Raw genomic sequence first — 21,148 nt, 5'->3', positions numbered from 1 at the left:
TTTCGCAAGACGCAACGCTATTAAGCATTAGTTAGTCATTAGTTAAGCATAAGTTACACATTAGTTAATACTCAATTCCTCATGAACTCATGAATTCACCATTAGTAATGCATTACAATGCATTTGTAAAGACAGTTTTAAATGTTCAACTAACACATTATTAAGCATTAGTTAAACATTAGTGAAGTGCTAACTTCATCGTTAACTCATCATTTGTAAATAATTACTTATACATTACTAAGCATTAGTAGACACAGTTATAAACATTTTAAATGCAACCCATTCATAAGTACTTCAGCACTAATTGAGGATTAGTAAATGCTTAATTAATCATGAATTCATGATCTGTATGGCATGTATTATGCATTACTGAGCACTTAATAAACACGGTTAAAAATGCTTTGTTGCTCATTGATAACCTCAGATGTTAAGAGTTAGCAACTGTGTTGGTATATGTTTTACAAACACTCATTCTTGCTCAATGAATAACTTATTAATGCTGTTACTACTCATTAGTTACCCATTATTTAAGTATATTCTGTGAGCCCATCTAAAGTGAGGACTATCTATGCTTTATAAAGCATTTGTTAAGCATTTAAAAATGACACAGAAGCAAAGATATACAAAATGTCAGTTGTATTGGTCCCAAACAATACAATACACGTTTTAAACAAATGCAACCTTTAAATTTTCAAGTAAACTTGACAAACATCTTGAAAATCTTCAAATTAACAACTCTTCACACACACACACACACACACACACGCACACACACACACACACACACACACACACACACACACACACACACACACACACACACACACACACACACACACAATCACTATGTGGTCTGAATGGCTTGCCAAAAAACAACACACTACCTGTATTTTCTTGAAACGTCATGAATCAACCGACCAAACGCACCATGACGGTGCTTTCTGGCAAGCCATTCAGTCCACTCAATGACTGCAAGGTGGTCCTGAAGCAAGGATTCTGTTCGGTTTCCCCTGAGCCTCCAAATCTTCTCTTCTCTTCTCTTCACGGTTTACCGTGTGGTGCACATACCCCAATGCAGGGAGAACACGGTAAGCGCGCCACTGATCGCTGATGATGTTGGACCCAACCCGCACATGTTGGGTGATCAGAGGCACCAGATGTGCTCGGTTTCTCCGCTCTACCAGGCATAGAATTGGCCTTCGAGAGTTCTCTTTTACACCAAGCATCCCAAAAACCCATTTTTTCCGGTTCCAGGCACCAGCCATTCTTCCTCTCCCATACTGATGCAGAAACAAAACAAATATGCAAACAGATTAGGTACAGTATGAACAAATACAAAACATTGGTTGACTGTATTTCATAATCATGGGAAGTAAATAGTAATACACACCTTTCGTTTGTGCCGAAAATGGCTCTCATCGATGACAACAAACTCCCGTCTGCCGCCGATCCTCTGACCTGTACGTCTTCTCATTTTTTAATGCCGTTACACACACTTCCCTTAATCGTTTGGCCATTTTGCTCTGGGTTGCTGAGCTACTCGCAATGGTGTCATCTAGCATGTCAATCTGCCGTAGCCGCAGCCCCTGAGCAAATCTATAAAGACAAAAAATAAATAATGTTTATTGTTAACATCTATTCACATACAATTCACAAATTAATAAGATAATCTCCGAACAGATCCCTGTGCGCCACACACAAGGATCTGTGTGTATCCTTGTGCGCACAACGTTTCATGTCGAGACCCCCCAAAGTCATCATATTTGAACTTAGGACCCTCCCATGCCATCTGGATACATATCGTGAAGTGCAGCAATACCCAAAAATGGAGTCTGTTCTCTAACCTCAATGTGTATTACCATGGCATGCATCAGGTGCAAACATATCAGTTGTCTCCATATATGGCCACGAATGAGACATGCCCAAACATGGGTATACGGTACTGTATTATTATGACATCAGCAATCTCCATACACACACAAGGGACAAGCTAGGACTGACAGCGATCCAATTGTCCTGAGCCACAGAGCAGCCACTATGCCCATACTGTACACTGTATGGTTATTTCGTCAACCATGGTAACGCCACCAGGAGCACAGGCCTGTGGACTCGCTTTGGATGCACACCAGGCTGGAGCGTGAAAACCAGCAGGCCTGAGTTAAAGGGACTTAAGGCAAGATTTGTGAAAAACTACACATGCATTTCCAGTTTATTCAGTGCTAATGGGCCATGAAGCATTAAAAACCTAACATAACAGGCCAATCCACGTATCTGTCTGTTGCCTTATACAGGCTGTGTGCCACAGAATTTGTTGCTGTTCGGGGTCCGAATTTCCCACGCAATCGTGGGGATGTGACGTAAATTGACGCTGTATGCGCGTTGCCAAACAGGAAGAACATGGACACGGACTCAGACACTGCTGGGATCAGGGGCGGGCAGTGTTGCCAACTTGGTGACTTTCTCGCTAAATCTGGCGACTTTCCAAAGCCTCTTGGTGACTTTTTTTTGTCAAAAGCGACTAGTGACAAATTCAGCAACTTTTCTGGTGCTCTGGAGACGTGACAGGACGTCTCCGCTGTCCTCAGCAAGCAGCGGGTGCTGCGTGAGCCCCTCCCCCGTCCCAAAGCACTCACAGGCGGCCAGTCTCAGCAGCGCCCCCTGCTGCAGTCAGAGCAGAGAGGAGACCCACACCACTCCTCCACACTTCAAATGAATCGCGCGTGCGCAAATATGCCGCTGCTCACTTGCTGACAAACCAAGAATCAAGAGAAGAAAGTTCATCTGTAGTTCTATTTGTAGTTTCATTTGTCCGCTCTCCTGCTCAAAAAAAAAAAGACCGAAGCCGGGCAGGCACCCGAATATTTGATATGCGTATGATTCATGGAGGGAACTTCAGCTGCATTTGGGAGTGAAAACGGATGCTGACAAAAATCACATGATATGCACTGTAAACACTAGGGATGAGCCGAATACTCGTTTTAAACGAGTACTCGTTACGGATAATGCATTTTTTCCGAATCCGAGTACAGTCCGAGCATTGTCCGTCATTATTCGTACTCGTGCTGATGGGAGATCCTCATTGGTCCTTCATTCTGCTCCGTGCTCCACCGAGACGACAGGATCCTTGTGAGAGAAGCCAATCGGAGCTGATAAATTAAAAATGCGGTATTTTATTTCTTTGTAGCGTGCATTGTGCCTGAGGAAAACCTTGCAAGGTAGAAACGTCGGGCGATTGTGCACGCTCGGGGTTTTTTTTCGGGGGTTTTTAAGTTTCGTTTTCCCTGCGTTTTTTTTTTTTTTTCCTTTTTTCTCTTCTTTTTCATAATAATTTGGGCTTGTGCTCCACTGGGAGGCTGTGATCTGTGGGAGAGAGATGATAACTGGACCGAGGTCCACGTCCTGGTCATGTCCTGGCACTGCAGCCGCGGACAGGACCAGGAAGCTCAGAGAGGTTTCCCTATGAGAGGTTTCCCTGGACGCTGGGGAGATTCCAGTGGGGATCATGGGGGGAGGCATTCATACAATTAAAATATTCATGTTCTGACTAAAATTAAAAAAACCCAAAAATCTGTACATTGTATCATTGAGACTGTTTTGTAAATAGTTTTCAAATGAATAATCAATATTGCAACTTCTGAGCAATCCATATCAATTTCAGACTTAAAATAGTGCATCAATTTCTGCCCCAGCCCGTTTCCAGTTAAACCACGCCCACTTCCGGTTTAGACCACGCCCCCTCCGAGTACAGATACGGATACAGATAATTTGGATGGGTAAACAGATACAGATACAGATAGTGGTGTACTCGCTCATCCCTAGTAAACAGCATTAGCATCCCTGGTGCAGTGCTGTGAAGACCGACGGTCTGTTTGTGCGTGCTCCCGTACCACCTTGGCTGGTGGATGCAGTTACCCGCAGCGCCTATCGCGGCAGCACTGAGGTAAATTTTGTAAAGTTGCCTTAAGTCCCTTTAATTGCGTCTGTCAAAACAGATTGTGCATTTCGTGCTCCATAAATGGACATGACTGGATTACAACCTATGTCCCTATGGACCTGACCTCTAATAGAATCCCCATGACTGGGTAATCTGTGACCTGGGATCATGCACATTTGTGCATTCCCGCCCTCAGGTGTTTTATTAGTAGTATAGTTTGTTACTTTTGATGAGATGATGTGCCTCTTTCATGTCTTTTTTCTAGATGTCTTAAGATTTCTGTGTCAGCTGGAGATCCCCCTAAAACCATGTGGGTGCTCTTTAGAACCACTAATATTGAGGGAGAGTGAAGAACACTGACTGAAGGACACTGAAACCAAACCTGACATGCTATGTGCACAGATTTCAGTAACTCAGCCTAATCCAAATAACTGATAAAACATTCCATGCATGATTTTTCATATTGTATATTTCACGGATACTACAAAGACACTGGCAATGTAGTGAGGTGTGAGCCTATGACACATGTTTAATGACACTGCTGTTACTTGCTTACCTGTAGATGAATTCCATCCAATTACAGATGGGTATTTTTGAGTGGCTGAAGATGGATTTGTGCCTGACCGAAATTTGTTTCACTCCATGCTCTGGTCGTTGACAGACCCTAGAAGAACAGTAACATGCAAAAAAAGAATGACAAGAAGAATGATAACAAGGAATTTAATTATTCATTCAGTCATTAATTCATTCATTCATTTAATTGTTCTAAATCACATGTTCTCAAAGTCTTTATAACTCCTAAACTGACAACCATTAGACAAGGTTTCCCACATAGCAAAATTAGTCTGGCCCAGTAGTGGCCCACACTTCTCACTTACACTTGGCCCACATACCGCAATGAATTACGGCACTTGGGAGGGCCACCTCTGGTTGCCACATATTGCCCATGATTGTGCCATGTCTCAGCCACCTATTTAGCCATATGTGGCCCTGTCCTGGCCCAGTGTTGGGCGAGGTAAGTTTTAGTTTTTCTCCCAGACGTCAACCACCTGTATGACCACAGCTGGCCCGAAGGAGGACCAGACAAGTTTCAGAACTGGTTCCAGATGTCAGCCTCAACTAAACCGTAACCGGGCCACTTCTTTAATACACTCACTTGCCGTATTTGGCCCAGAAAACAAAATGCTCCAACAATGACAGTTTCAAATATTTATTTATTGATACAATTACAATATCATCTTAAAACAGTATATAAAATTAACAAGTTTAATACTATACATTTTTAAAAGCAAAGCAAAAGTTTTATACAACATACATCCCACACTGAATACAAATGCCCCCCAAAAGTGAGATATGTAGTTGAAAACAGTAATGAAGCAGCAGAAATAAAGTTTGGGGTAAGTGGAAAACTTGTGAAGGACTGGACAAAGCGGAAGTTACTCTTACTGAAATGAATACAACAGAACAATTCGATGTAGTATAGTGTATAGTGGTAGTATAGAGTATAGTGGATGTTGAGCACATACAGAAGTCCAAACAGCATAGCAGTGTGAGTAGTCCTTGATGCCATGCAGGATGATCTGATCCTCCTGCACCACAGCCAGCTCCGTCAGATCCTCCCCTTCTGGTATTCTGAGGATTCCCACGTTCAGTCCCCTCGTCATGTCGTCCTCCATATCTGTGGGCTCCTCAAATATAAAAAGAAAAACAAAAAAAGCACTGTAATGCTGCATTCACACCGGACGCGTCGCAAGCGTCGTGAGCGGCGCTTTTCTATGCAAAGTCTATGGTGGACGAGCGTCGTGGAGCGGCGGGCGGCGGGGCGGCGCATCAGGACCGTCATGAGCGTCGCTTTTCCAGCGTTTCGAGCGTCGACGCCCACGACGCTCATCCCCGGCGTCAGGAGCGTCGTGAGCGTCGCTTTTTGAGAGTTGGGAAAACTGAACTTTCGACGCGCTGCCGCTGGGCGTCAACCAATCAGAGACGATCCCTCCGGTACTACGTCACTACGAGTGATCCGAGCACCGATGCGGGCCGGCCAGTGTTGCTAACTTGATGACTTTCTCGCTAAATCTGGCGACTTTCCAAAGCCTCTTGGTGACGTTTTTTTTGTCAAAAGCAACTAGCGACAAATCTAGCAACCTTCTCCGGTGCTCTGGAGACGTGACAGGACGTCTCGTTGCTGTCGTCAATGAGCAGCGGGTGCTGCGTGAGCCCCTCCCCCGTCCCAAAGCGCTCACAAGCGGTCAGTCTCAGCAGCGCTCCCCGCTGCAGTCAGAGCAGAGAGGAGCAGAGCAGCCAATAGCGACTTTTCCGACAACGACGCGGCCTAGCTTTATTTAACAAATAAAGCCAAGCCGCTCTCCTGATGCGATCCGCCATAGCTGGAAACAGAAATCAGCCTCCAGCGCGCCAATTAACTGACGTGCATCAAGAGCGTCGCGAGCGTCGCGAGCTTTGTGACCACCCGGTGTCAAGCGTCGTGTTTAAAGCGTCACAAGCGTCAGCTTCGAGGCGTCCCGAGCGTCGACGACGCCCGCGACGCGTCCAGTGTGAATGCCCCATTAGAGTTTTTACTTGTCTGCAAGTTCCAAAAAAGACATTTAACTCTAAAGTCCACTGGTTTGCTCCTGCTAGATCCATGTTGTCTCACATGGGTTTGGAGAGACTTTTGAGACTTGAAAAAACACACAATCACTGTAAATGCAAAGGAGAGCTAAACTTCTTCCATCATGACCATGGCTGGTTCTCTAGTGTTCAAGTGTTCTTCTGGGTTTCCCGTGACAGAAGTGCAAAACTTACCTGTCCATCTCATCCAAAACGCAGCCAGGTGGAGCAAATACGATGACCTACAACAGAAAATCTCATATTAGTACAGTGACAATGGTTACAATACACTCAACAATCATAACTGTTTTGATTTTCTAGAGGCGTGCACATACACTTGCCTACTAATGCACTGATAATATAGTTTTTGTGTCAAATTCAACAATTTGCAAGATTTAAAAGCTGAAAAATATTTTAGGTGGGCTGAGGGCAGCAGCATTGTGCTGTATATTCCTCAACTAAATTGAAGACTTGGACCTTTAATTTAATAAAAATAGTGAACACCATTTTTACTTAAAACTGAAAAATGCTTGTTTTTGAATTAGCCTTTTAATGTCAGAAACATGCATGGAATCTGTTCTGACAGATTTACAAGATTGACAGATTTAATCCTCCCGCCCGGACGCACTCTGCTCCGTGCACCCCCACCCGCGTGCCCCACGTGACCCCCCCATCCGCGCACTCCTCTCCGTGCACACCCCAAGCACACAAACCGACCGTCTGCCACGCCATCTCCCCCCGCACCCACAAACGTCGTCAAACGTTGTCTGCTTTAATTCAACTGGCGTTTTCATGGTGCGGTCTGCACAGAGCAGGCTGGATTCATGTCATTCACTGGGACAAGTTGTGAATTGACATGTTTAAAAACGTAAAGAGTGTCCCGCTCGTTGTCTTGAGAAGCTCCAGTTAGCATAGCTAAAAGTTAGCTAAAAGTCTCACGTTTAGCCTTCTAATAACTTAACAATTTAAAGGCAAGAAAAAACCTCTGGGTAGTATTCATATCACTCGGTGACTTACCTTTTCTGAATATGTGAGCGTGACTGAAGCCAGACTGAAGAAATACGTCGCGTGCAGCTGCAGAAACTGGCGGACGAACCGCCGGGGCTGTTTGAATGCACGTTCAACGTGCTGACGTCATCAGAAATGTCCAATGAGGAAAAGTATCATCGGTTCAAATTCCTAATTCCACTGGAATCGTTTTAATAAGTTTGGAAAGTTTTCTTTAGTGAACACAACATAAACATAACATCTTGAGTTATCACAACTGTTTCAATAATTTGAAGTCCTGCTGACTAAAATTCTTAATTTATCATGACTAATTGGTAGAATTATTTTTAACGGTGTACAATTTTAAAAGAAGAAATTTATATAAGGACCAAGCAAGTAAAACTTGTTTATGGAAGTTTGAAAGATGAACAGGATTTTTTTCAATGTTATAGTTACACTCTTGAGGAAATTTTAGGCCTCCAACCAGATAGCATGGCTAGAAATAAAAATCCACATTTTTTCACAACACTTTGAAACATTTAATCTTAAATTTTTTGTTTAGAGTATCGAAGTCTATGAAGTTGAGTCCTTCATTCTCATATGTATTCACGACAACAGGTTTTTTCCAAAAATATTTAAAAAGCATCTTATCCATGCACTAGATGGTTTTATGATCAACATATAAAAAAGGGCTGCGTAGGTGAGTCTAGAGACTCCCTCTGCTTTTGATTTAAGTATTCTTGATTTTCAATGATGCTGTGGCTAATGCTTCACTTTATAAAATAGTCATGAATGTTGTACTTTTTTCGGATTTAAGTTTGAATAGCAAAAAATATATTATAATCAAATAGTAGGCTACAGCAGTAACAAATCTGTAATTTTGAAGTTATATGTATTATGTATGCTATATGCTAGAATGAAAATAAGTGGTTTTAATGATAGTAAATGGGCCCAAAATCTTCTCCAGGAAAAAGTGTGATTTTGATTTGTCTATGATGTTATTGAAATGTCAACATACATTAAAAACAATTAAAATCTTTGTCAGATTTCACAGAATGAACGACATGAATGAGAGCACAAATAAACTGATCAGCCTCTAGAAGTAGGCCAAAAATATTGTGCATTAAGAGAGGCCAATCAAAGTTAATGGTATTTCACACCTGAAATTTAAGTTTTATTGCATTTGGTACAAACAATATCAGTCATTGCGAGCTTATCTTTACATGAAGAACAGACCCGGGCCGCATGTGGCCCACAGTTCAAATTTGATATGTGGGCCACAGACTAAACTTAACATCTGGCCCACATCTTTTTTTCCACCTTAAAGTGATGCCAACTGAATGCCACCTGTGGCCCACCGCTCTTTTTTGACACGTGGGCCACATATTAAACTCAACATCTGGCCCACATTCGGTTTGCCACCTTAAATACGGCACCACCTCCGCCACATCTGGGCCATGTTTGGTTCACATGCTGCATGCCAGTGCCGACCGAATGCCACCTGTGCCAGCTTCCAGCCAGATGTGGCCCAAGTGTCTCTGCTATGTGGGTTTATTCTGCAGTTACCCATCTGTTGTGATCTATCTTTTACTACATGGAGTGTAACACAAACTAAATGTCATAGACCCCCCTTTGGGTAATGACCCACAGGTTGAGAACCACTTGGTTAACAGAGTAACAGAGGTAATCTGGGGATAGACATAACCTTCCTGCATAAACCCTGCAGCTTCATATCAAGCTTCCCCAATAAATTCAAATTTAAGTATGCAATTCCATCCAAATGCATGACAATTAGACAGACAGACAGAAGACAGACAGACACATTTAAGATATATGATGATATAATAGGGCTTCTTACCAGGCATACTGATCTTGACTGTTCGTCCTCCTCTTCAGTTTCATCTTGTGATGGCATGTTGCGCATCTATTTTTCTTTTAAGAAGCTTCCTTTTTTGAAGCCACTTTATTAGCTTCAGGGCTTTTCTTTTTGTCCTGTCCCCACAAATAAGATTCTTAAACTTTCTGAACCTGCTCATTGTTTGAACCGTGCAGTCTGAAGTGGCTGTGTTATCAATATGAGAAAAATAAAAAACCCCGCGGTCCCGCTCTTCAGAACCGCGGAGGAGGCTGGGACTTGTAGGACGCGGGGACGTGTAGGATGCTACTGCGCATGCTTACCATCAAAAACGCTGCAGCGCATGCCCAGAAATGCGGAAGTCGGAGGGAGAGTGCAATCCTGTTCTGAACTGTTGGGGGCAGTAATACACAAATAGCGGCTACACTGCCGGAAACTTCATAGAAGAAGAAGAAGGAGAGCCGCACGCTGGAGAGAGAAGCTGATGCAGGTTGCAGAAATGGATTTGTCCTCAGTGTCAAGTGGGCGCGTCATTGGTACACGGAGACGTACCAAAAAAACACTACTGAGGAGAGCGACGTATTGACGATGGAAGACAGAGATGCCGTCGATAGTGGTGAGTATATTTCATATTCACGTTTCCCTTCCCACATGGTTGTATTACGTGTGCGCGCACGTGGTCGAGTCGGGGCGCCTCGAGGAGGAGGTCTGAGGTTTGCCCCGGCTTGATCTAGATGCGGTGAGAACACGGTCGCTCCCTGGGTCGAGCCAGCTTTCTCGCTTTCCTCGTTTGCCGTACTTTTGTCCGTGTGAGGCTTCCGTATCGCACAACACGAGCTTATTCTGAGTGCGCACATCGAGCACGGTGGAGAGCCTGTGCTTCCTTCTGAAAGTCAGTGATTTGTATGGCCATTTGTATGGTCATGTATAATAGAACAACTGTTCTGGCTGCGTTCCGTCTACGAACTTAAAGCGATACTTCAACATTTTGGCAAATTGGCCCGTTTAGCGCAATTCACTAGTCATTTCGAACAGTATACTTACTTTTTTTGTGAGGGCGAGCTGTTGTTTATTCAGAGTTGAGTCGGGGAAGGTTTTCAGGACGGACACAATGGAAGTGGATGGTATTTTGGTTCCCCCTCATCAAACTCATCAAATACACAATATAACAACCCCAAAACACTTTGGTGGGCAAATTATAATCCGCACATTCACTACGCTGTGAAGTATTAATGCAAAATTACGAGACTGAGTTGTTTATGCGAAGATTGCTAAGACAGAACTACTTGTCTGGGCGTAGTGATTTCAAAAGAAAAAGTAGTTCCCAGTATTTGCTTCGGTGTCGTAACGCTAAAATATTATTTGTTGGTGTTCCACAGCGTAGTGACTGTGCAGATTATAATTTGCCCACCAATTTGCCAAAATGTTGAAGTATCGCTTTAATCACCGCAGCACTGTCTGCGGTGCCTCTGCAGCCTCTGGAGGAGGTTGCCAGATCTGTCGCTATCCCCCGAAACCATTTGAAACCCGTTTAACTCGATATAAAACAGCCCAAACCGCCATCTTGGTTGAAAATGCACGTCAAAAACATATTTGTATAATTAAAAAAGCACGTCATAAACACATAATCATTTCATCCACCTGTCAGACGTGTTCAAAAGAGAAGCTTGATTTGGCCCAAACCCGCCCAATTTGGCAACACAGACTCCGGTCATAGAGCTGTTTTGACTTTCCTGCAGTGACAAAGTACAAAACCGTTCATTCTTCTAATGTGTATAATGACTACATCACGTTGTTTGTTCTGTATTCTACCGGAAGAAGTGAAAAAACGCAACCCACTGCGTCATTTGAGTCAGAGCGCATCCTGCTCCTCCCATTTGGTTCGAGGGTGAGAACACGATGCAGTTATTTATGAGGAGGCTGATTTAACTTCCAAAAAGGGGTCCTGGCTCGACCCAAGTCGATATGAACATGCCAGCATGGCATGCATGGCAGCCTGCAAGTAAGGAGCGGGAGGTGAATACGACTGGAGCGTTAATACAACAATTTTATCTGTATTAGGTATGCGGGGAGGACGTCCCAAAAAGAAGACAGCAGCAGTGGAGAATGTGGAGATGGATTCTATGGAAGAGGAGCTCATTGCAGATGCTAGTGGTGTGTACTGTGCCCTTTGATTGACTTGTATCCCTTTGATGTTTACTATACTGTGTGCTAGAGCTGTAGTAGTATGACTTGACCTAACTTTACTTTCCATTAGGTGTGTCCATTGCCCCAACTAAACTCCTGGCAAACAAAAAAAATGCAGACGAGTTGGAGCTCTATAAGCTGAAGACAGCCTGGCAACAGGAGAGGATTGATGAACTGACCGGGAGAGAGATTTTCTGAGAGAACAGTTGGCAGCAGGTAAGTCAAAAGACACTCTACAGTCATAACTCTGGGCAAAACTTAAGGCCACTATAATTGTATTAGATATTGTTGAATTATATTTTAGTAAGTTTTGTTTTTAATTAATTTCAATTTGTGTTTTTCTTCTTTTCAGTTAAGTTGTTTGTTTTTTTGATTTGTACAAAATGAGTCTGTATGCAGAGCTTAGAACAGGGTGGGCTGGCAAATCAGGGGGCGGACAGATAAGGGAAGGATTGACGGCTCATCGTATCTATGCCAGCCTCAGTCACAAAGCGAAGACGTGATGTTCCTTCACAGATGTTTATTGGCATTACCAACACCACACCAAACACTGTAGAACAGTAGTAGGGCGACGGTAGCTCAGTTGGTAGAGCAGGTCGTCTTATAACCAGAAGGTTGGCGGTTCGATCCCTGCTCCTGCAGGTGTAAAGCTGTCGTTGTGTCCTTGGGCAAGACACTTCACCCACCTTGCCTAGTGTGAAAGGTGTGAGAGTGAATGGTTGGTGGTGGTTGGAGGGGCCGATGGAGCAGATTGGCAGCCTCGCTTCAGTCAGTCTGCCCCAGGGCAGCTGTGGCTACAGCAGTAGCTTACCACCACCCAGTATGGTGAGAATGAATAATGCAATGTAAAGCGTCTTTGAGTGTCCTGAAAAGCGCTATATAAAACCAATGCATTATTATTATAATCACAAAACATAAAACACAAAACATAACAAAGTGAATACCAGTACCACATATTTACAAAGGAAAAACGAACATACCGCTTTGGCCTGCTTGGTCTTCTTTTCGTTCACATCTTGACTTTACAAACAGCTTTATACACAGTGAGGTGATCTTCTGCCATCAGCTGTTCAGATGCGTACCTTTTGCTGACATGACGCCACCCGGAAGTGAAACTTGTACTGTTAGAGCTATTTACTAGTCTTTGAGTATTTTTTGAATATTTTCTTGTTTACTTTTTGTTTGTGTTATTTCATATAGTGTTTATTTTGTTTGGATTTATTGTTTGTTTATTTTGCATGTTTGGTTTGGGTAATCGGCACATTATTTTCTGTTAGGCTTGCTTTTGTAGAGTTAATTGATATCACCTGCACTTGGAGGTTATTTAGGGAGGTTGCAGGTAGAGGATCAGGGTGCACCTGGGTGGGGCTATGGTTTTTTACCAGCGCGAGAGAAGCAGCAGGAAGTGATCGCTCCAATTGTTTGCTTGCCTTGGAGAATAAACCATGACAAACCTCACTGGAATTCTGTTGGATTATGATTTCTTTTGCCTGCGTAAACCACAACCCGGTGCACCAGTGGCAGTTTGAAGTTTGAGTTTTGATTTTTGATTTTTGTTGCATTTTAGACAAATAGCCACTACACGTACAGTTAAATACAAATTTCCCCTTTCGTATAAATAAATAAATACAAGTATAAATTTAAATGGACTGGTAAATGGACTACACTCGCATAGCGCTGTTTACCCTGCATGACAGAGCCCAAAGCGCTTCACACTGCAATATCAGATTAACCCATTCACTCCATACTGGGTGGTGGTAAGCTACTACTGTAGCCACAGCTGTCCTGGGGCAGAGGGATGGAAGTGAGGCTGCCAATCTGCTCCATCGGCCCCTCCGACCACCACCAACCATTCACTCTCACACTACATTCACACATTAGGCACGGTGGGTGAAGTGTCTTGTCCAAGGACACAACAACAGTTTCACACCTGCGGGAGCGGGGATCAAACCACCAACCTTCCAGTTATAAGACGACCCGCTCTACCAACTGAGCTACTGTCACCCTAATGAAAATACTTCAGTTAATATGCAGAACAAACAATATTTACCGTGACCTTTTATAAATACAGCATACAAATAAACGCAGTATAAAATCCCATACAGTGCAACACCGCCACCTATTGGATTTTCAATGACATTTCATGCACTCATAACACCATCAGTTATAGTATCTAATAAAATCAGTTGTTACTAGGTAGAACTTTCAGACTTAGAAGAAAACGAAACGTTTTTTTTTTGTTTTGTTTTTTTCCCTTGTCCTGTTGGGCAGCTGGGGCGTGAAATATTGTATGATTGTAGCCTTTTACTATCTGAACAGATTTTAATCGCAGCAGGATGAGACTGAGTCTCCTCCTGCTGCTGCCTTTATTTAAAACTGGCATCCAGCATGGCTGAGGACAGGACCGGGACGGAAACGCTCAGAGAGCGAGAGACAGAAAGAGAGAGAGATAAAGAGGGGGAGAACGGGGGGGGGGGCACAACCTATGTACAAATTCACAACAAATGCAAAACAGTGTTGTCAACGCACCACACGCAACCAAGGACAATCCCATACCCCAATCTAGACAACACCAAAACAGAGCCGACAACCAATAAAACGAACCAACGTTGACCCTTAGCGGCCAGCAGACCCTTCATAATTTTGACCCTGCGATGTAGCGCTGTGGATAATTGCACTGACAAGGACATCTCCCAGCCACGGAGGTAGGCTCCTATGAGGAGGGGAGAAGCCAGCTCTGTTGTGTGGCAGCAAAATGTGTTCCCTTAACAACAATAAGATTTCCAGTGGCTGAACTCTTAAAAGACCCGTCCACACTGTCATATCATACCCATAATGTTTTCAGAGGCAGTGTGTTTATTTGAAAGGCAACTGGAAAGAAATTTCCTAATTCTTAATGCTGCTGACAGAAACAACAAACCAGCACAGTACTGGATAGTATGGGCCCTCAATCCATCCTTTATTTGTCCGCTCCCTGCCAGGCCACTGTTCTTGGTCTCCGCAACCGTTCTATGCACTGCATACAGACCTGTCTTGTTTGTACATAGTTCTGAAGCCCTCAAAAGTGTTCATTTAACTGGTAAAGGAAAGGGTCCGGGGGCTTGCTTTTCTGGTTACAGGAACACAGCCCACCAGTTTTGCAATGTTATTCATTTGGGAATCATTGAGGTTGTTGATTTGAGTTGTGCATCACTGGCCCACTACTCAGATAAACTCAATAACTGTCAAACAATATGAATGCATACAAAACAAGCTTTAAACTCGTTCATGTTAGATGATGCTGCATGTTTGATTTCTTTCTGTTTTAAATAGCTCTTAAGAAAGATGGTGCAGCATCCACCTCCACCCTGAACGAGGCACCCAACTCCTCCCAGAAACGCAAGACTTCACGTTCCTCTTCTGATGATTCAGTGGAATCGTCCTCCAGCAGTGAGAGTGAGTCTGAGTCGGAGTCTGACTCTGTCTCTCCCGACTCGTCTCCGGACAAAAGAAGAACAAGAAGAAGACAGGGAAAGGGAAAAAGAAAGTGAAGAAGTCGAAGGAAAAGGAGATGAGCCCAAAGGCACGCCAGAGAGGTAAAAATAAATAAATACATAAAAAAACACTTATAAATAAATGCAGACATTGATTCACTATGAGTGTCCCTGCCCATTACAAGCTAAAAATCTCCTCCCATTGACATTATGAAAAACTATGTAAACATTGCCAGATCGCTCACGATGGGAGGAGGGGCAAAATTCAAAGTCAACAAAGCAAAACAAAGATATTAAAGGGACAGTTCAAACACAATTACATTTTCCCCTATGGTCACCCCATGGAAATATGTATTTATTTATTGTCAGCCAATATCTTGATGATAGTCGTATCTGGTTATAGTGGGTAACTGTGGGGACACAAAGGACACTGTGTGCATAATATAGTGTGTGTGTGTGTGTGCGTGTGCGTGCGTGCGTGCGTGCATGTGTGCATGTGTATACACCTTTTAATGTGGGTACAACTAATTTTATGCTCTCTGTATTGCAGCCCTGAATCCGAAGCAGGCAGTGCTCAGGTATCAAAAAATACTAAAGGTATTCCGTAAAGGAGGGACCGTGGGTGCTGCGTTCTCAACCGTTGGTGTAGATCGTAACACAGTGGTGGCCACTGCACCCATTGCTGAGCTTTTTATCGCTGCACCAAACAGGTACAAGGAGATCTTAGATGGGCACAAAACTGATCGTGTAAAACTAGCAGTGTTGGCTTCTGAGTGAGAGGATTCTGCTATAAAGGAGAATGTGAAAACACTTAAAAACAACAACAAGCTGCTGCCCCTCACCAAGAAGTGAGTTTGGGTCAAACAGAATCAGACAGCCACCTACTTCTGATGTGTGTCTGCCCTAAAGAGAGAGTTCACCAGTTTACTTGAAATGTTAAGATTGTGTATTTGAAAGAGCTTGTATTTTATTATATTTTCTATTTTATACTATCACAGACTGTTATTACTTGAAAATGTTTGTCAAGTGTACTTGAAAATTTAAAGGTTGCATTTGTTTAAAACGTGTATTGTATTGTTTGGGACCAATAAAACTGACATTTTGTATATCTTTGCTTCTGTGTCATTTTTAAATGCTTAACAAATGCTTTATAAAGCATAGATAGTCCTCACTTTAGATGGGCTCACAGAATATACTTAAATAATGGGTAACTAATGAGTAGTAACAGCATTAATAAGTTATTCATTGAGCAAGAATGAGTGTTTGTAAAACATATACCAACACAGTTGCTAACTCTTTACAAAGTATTAACATCTGAGGTTATCAATGAGCAACAAAGCATTTTTAACCGTGTTTATTAAGTGCTCAGTAATGCATAATACATGCCATACAGATCATGAATTCATGATTAATTAAGCATTTACTAATGCTCAATTAGTGCTGAAGTACTCATGAATGGGTTGCATTTAAAACGTTTATAACTGTGTCTACTAATGCTTAGTAATGTATAAGTAATTATTTACAAATGATGAGTTAACGATGAATTTAGCACCTCACTAATGTTTAACTAATGCTTAATGTATTTCCTCCAGGTACCGACAGACACAGTGGCTTTCTCTACTGATGAATTTATTGAATCCATCTTGTCACAGATACATAAATCACACCGTGAAAACTATAAAAAACAAAAAGACATCAATTAGCTTCGAGAAAATAAAGACAATTGGCAAAATAAATCTATTACAAAATAAACTGAAAACATACCTCGTTGGCTGAGTACCGAAAGAGGAAATAACCTTGGTTCTTCTTTCTTCTTAGTATTTCTTAAACCTTCTTAAACTTTCAGCTCTTTCTCTTAACTTTTCTCATGCTTCTTTTCTCTCTCTCTGAGATCGCTTCTTCTAGTACAATAAAACTCTTATCAAGCATACAAAGGCTTACTCTAGCACCACAGCGCCCCTTATTGGCACAAAACCACAATGACATCAAAATACAAAGAAAAATACAGCAAAATTATAAAGTGGCAGTTACACTCCCACCAAATCTCACAAATCTAATAGTGGGATTTCCATGCATTGAACTCTACTGGCACATAGTTTGAGCAGAGAAAAATGACCATAACACTTAGTCAGCTTCAAGCAAAACAACAACCTTATGTATAGGTCTTTCTAATGAAACGGTTTTAGAGGTAAGTTTACCATGTTTATCAAATGTCTTTTCACTAACCAGAAGTCGAATCTTTCTCACTTTGTCATCTAAACCTGGATAGACCTCTGTGACTTTGGCTAGCTTCCATTCATTGCGTGGTGCAAGATCTTCTTGTACAAGCACTACATCGTTTATCTTCAGATCTCTTCTGTGTGCATTCCATTTCTGTCTTTGTTGCAAATTGAGCAAATATTCTTTTCTCCAACGAATCCAAAACTCATTGGCCAAATATTGTACTCTTCTCCATCTCTTTTGAAGATACACATCCTCTTTCATGAACTCTCCAGGAGGAGGCTGAATGATGGTTGCCTTCATTGTTAGAATGTGGTTGGGCGTTAACGGTTCAGGGCCTGTAGGATCATTCAAATGTTCTACTGAGAGTGGCCTGCTGTTAATAATCGCCATTACTTCATACAACAAGGTCCTCAACGATGTACTGTCAAGTCTCTTTGCTGACTGGTCGAGGATAGCTGATAGAACGCTTCGGATGGTCCTTATCTGCCTTTCCCACACTCCACCCATGTGGCTTGCTGATGGGGGATTCATGAGAAATTCACATCCAAGTGCTTTCACTTTTTCCTGATCCATATCTTTCATAAGATTTGCAAATTCTCTTTGGGCACCTACGGAATTCGTTCCTTTGTCGCATCTTAGTTGACGAACGTTACCTCTGATTGCAATAAACGCTCGTAAAGCATTAAGGAATGAATCTGTACTTAGGTCGTCTACCACTTCGATATGTATGGCTCTCGAACATAAACAGGTTAGAATGAGTCCATATCTCTTCAGCTCTTTGCGTCCATCTTTGACGTAAATTGGACCAAAACAATCCATTCCGACATAAGTGAAGGGTGGCGTAGGTTCTGTACGGTCTACTGGTAGATCTCCCATATGTTGGTTCTCGGTTTTCCTTCTGTACCTGCGACACTTGACACATTTGAAAATGTACGAAGAAACAGCACGGCTGCACCCAAGTATCCACCAACCATTGGCTCGCAGTTCATTCATGGTCATTCCACGACCTTGATGCTGAACTTTGGAGTTGAAAATGTCTAATAAGCAAGGTTGAAATATGACTGTCCTTGGGGAGTATTGCTGGATGCTTCACGTGTTTGTGTAGCACAGCTTGACTCAGACGTCCGCCGACTCTGAGGACTCCTTCTTCGTCCAAAAACGGACTTAGTTTGTACAGTTTACTGTCCTTGGTCTTAGAGACTGTTTTCTTTGATTTCAGACTCTTTATCTCCTTTGCAAAAGCGTTTTCTTGAACAAGTTTAATGACAAACAGCTCTGTTTCCTTCCTTTCTTCCAAGCTTGTACGTTCTTTGCTCTTTCGTATTTCACCTTTGAGTTCTTTGACTTTCCTTCTCAAGCTTGTGAGTGCTCTTATCAATCCAGACCATTCGGAGAACTTCTCAAATTTGTTGAGAATAGTTCGATCTTCCTTTGTATTGGTGGTACACACAAAGGATTTGCGAAGTTCTGGGTCATTTTCTTTTATCTCTCCCACCTTGACATCTCTATCAGGTAGTTCTCTTTTCCAGAGGAATGCTGGTCCTTTGAACCAATCTGAAGACTTGAGTTGTTCTGCTGTTAGGCCTCGAGAAGCGTAGTCTGCAGGATTATGCTCTGACGCGACATATGACCATTGTTCTGGTTTTGTACTTGACTTGATTTTTTGTATGCGATTGGCTACAAACACTTGAAATCTTCTGGCGTCATTATGTATGTAGCCGAGGACAACGGTAGAGTCTGTCCAGAAAAACTCTTGAATGTTTGAAATTTCAAGCTCTGTTTTGAGTAGATCACTGACTCTAACTGCAACAACTGCTGCTGAGAGCTCGAGTCGAGGGATAGTAATGACACTAGTTGGTGTGACTCTTGATTTTGCCATCACTAAGCAACAATGGACTTGATCTGATTGGTTAATGGCACGCAGGTAAGTACATGCACCATATCCATTGACACTGGCGTCTGCAAAGTGATGAAGTTCGTAGCTTTTCACTTGTCCAAACTCCGTGGGAACGAAACATCTTTGAATCTGAACTTCAGATAAACTTGGAAGATCTCTGATCCAGGACTCCCACTGGGGTTTTAAGTGCTCTGGAAGCTCTTGATCCCAATCAACTTTGTCTCTGCACATTTGCTGTAGAATCTGTTTACCGAGAAGAACAAACGGTGCAATAAAGCCTAAGGGATCGTAAACGGAGGCTACGGTGGAAAGCACACCTCTTCTTGTCAGTGGGTTTGACTTGACTTGAACTCTGAACTTGAAAGTGTCTGATGTGATGCACCATTCAACACCAAGAGCTCGTTCGATACGTGGTAAACTCAGAGACATGTCCTGATCTTTGACTGTGGCACGTTCTTTTTCAGGAATAGTGGACATAACATGATCACTATTGGACACAAACTTGTGAAGTCTTAACTTGCCTGTAGAGCACAGCTCTCTTGAGTCTTTGATCAGCTGAATGGCTTCAGATTCAGTAGGTACACTTGCTAAGCCGTCGTCGACATAAAAGTTTCTTTGAATGAAGTGTATGGCATTCTCTTTAAATTGACTTTGTCCTTGAGCTGCGAGGTGTTTCAAGCCAAAATTGGCGCAGCCTGGAGAGGAAGCTGCTCCAAAAAGATGGACCTTCATACGATAGACTGCTGGGGTTGCTTCCAGATCTCCCTTCTCCCACCAAAGAAACCTCAGATAATCCTGGTCTTCTTTAGTGACGTGAAATTGGTGAAACATTCGCTCTATATCACACATGAATGCGACCGAACTTCTGCGAAAACGACAAAGAACGCCCACCAACGTATTCGTCAGGTCAGGACCGGTTAACAGATGGTCATTGAGGGAAGTATCTTGGTACTTGGCAGAGGCATCAAATACAACTCTGATCTTTCCTGGTTTTGTGCGGGTGATAGACCCCATGGTGAGGGATATACCATGCCGGACTGTTCTCTAACTCTTCATCGGGGACCTTTTCAGCATCGCCTCTTGAGATTACATCAGCCATGAAATCTGTGTAATCATCATAGTATGTTTTGTCTTTCCTTAATTTCTTTTCCAAACATTTAAGACGATGCATTGCACATATTTTGTTGTCTGGTAACTTGGGTCTTTCGTTACGAAACGGTAATGGCATCTCATAGTGTCCACTTTGGTTTTGTTTGATATTCTCCTTGAGCTTTGTGAGAAACTTCAAGTCTTCTTGAGACACGGGAGTGTTATCAATGGCCTTTTCAGAAAAGTCTGCTTCGAGTGCTTTGACAATGTCCGAGGGAGTGGCGTCTCTTACCTTTGTCCTGTTGACAAAATGGACTTCGTTTTGAAGTTTGACAGAGGGTTCGAGCTCTGGAATGACTTCCTTGACAATAATGCGATGACTAATTCCAATTGCATCTCCGTAGTTCAAACAAGGATTACTTTGACCAATGATGCTCCAACCAAGATCTGTACGCTGAGTATATGGCTCGTCATCTTTACCAGAAACAACTTCTCTTGGAAGAAGAGCTTGTGAGCAGTTGTATCCAATCAACAACCCTACTTCACAATCTTGGAGAGGTGCTATTTCAGATTGTAGGTGTTCCAAATGTGGCCAAACTTTAGCTGTCTCACTTGTTGGAATGTGCGCTCTATTGGCTGGGATAAACTCTCGTGTGTATGTTGGAGGTAGAGCGATGCTTTTGCTCGAGTTAAAGCCGCGAACTTGAAGATCTTGAAGTCTGTGAGACTGAACAACTGTAGTCTGGGAGGAAATAGTTGAAAGTTCTAACTTGACAGGTTCTTGATTTGTCTCCAGCATGTCAGCAACTTCACTAAGAACAAAAGTTGTATCGCTTTGCGAGTCAAGTAAGGCATATACGAGGACTTCTTTGGATTTTGTTGTAGATGAAATCCAC

General features: G+C 42.7%; 2 long non-coding RNA genes across 2 annotated transcripts; one reads left to right on the top strand and one right to left on the bottom strand.

Moving 5' to 3' along the window:
* Nucleotides 1-1,188: 1,188 nt before the first annotated feature.
* Nucleotides 1,189-3,080, bottom strand: LOC115409612 (uncharacterized). Its single transcript, XR_003934001.1, has 3 exons — nucleotides 3,058-3,080; nucleotides 1,391-1,596; nucleotides 1,189-1,280 (listed from the first exon to the last, which is right to left on the bottom strand). It is a non-coding gene; the product is annotated as an uncharacterized LOC115409612 (long non-coding RNA).
* A 7,846-nt stretch (nucleotides 3,081-10,926) lies between these two features.
* LOC115409594 (uncharacterized) lies at nucleotides 10,927-16,143 on the top strand. Its single transcript, XR_003933995.1, has 4 exons — nucleotides 10,927-11,537; nucleotides 11,641-11,786; nucleotides 14,883-15,145; nucleotides 15,594-16,143. It is a non-coding gene; the product is annotated as an uncharacterized LOC115409594 (long non-coding RNA).
* The last annotated feature ends 5,005 nt before the right edge of the window (nucleotides 16,144-21,148 follow it).

This window comes from Salarias fasciatus, chromosome 3, assembly GCF_902148845.1.
Source record: "Salarias fasciatus chromosome 3, fSalaFa1.1, whole genome shotgun sequence".
In the NCBI taxonomy this organism is placed as follows: domain Eukaryota; kingdom Metazoa; phylum Chordata; class Actinopteri; order Blenniiformes; family Blenniidae; genus Salarias; species Salarias fasciatus.
Note: the sequence above shows the minus strand (reverse complement) of the source record. Positions and strands in the feature narration are given on the sequence as shown.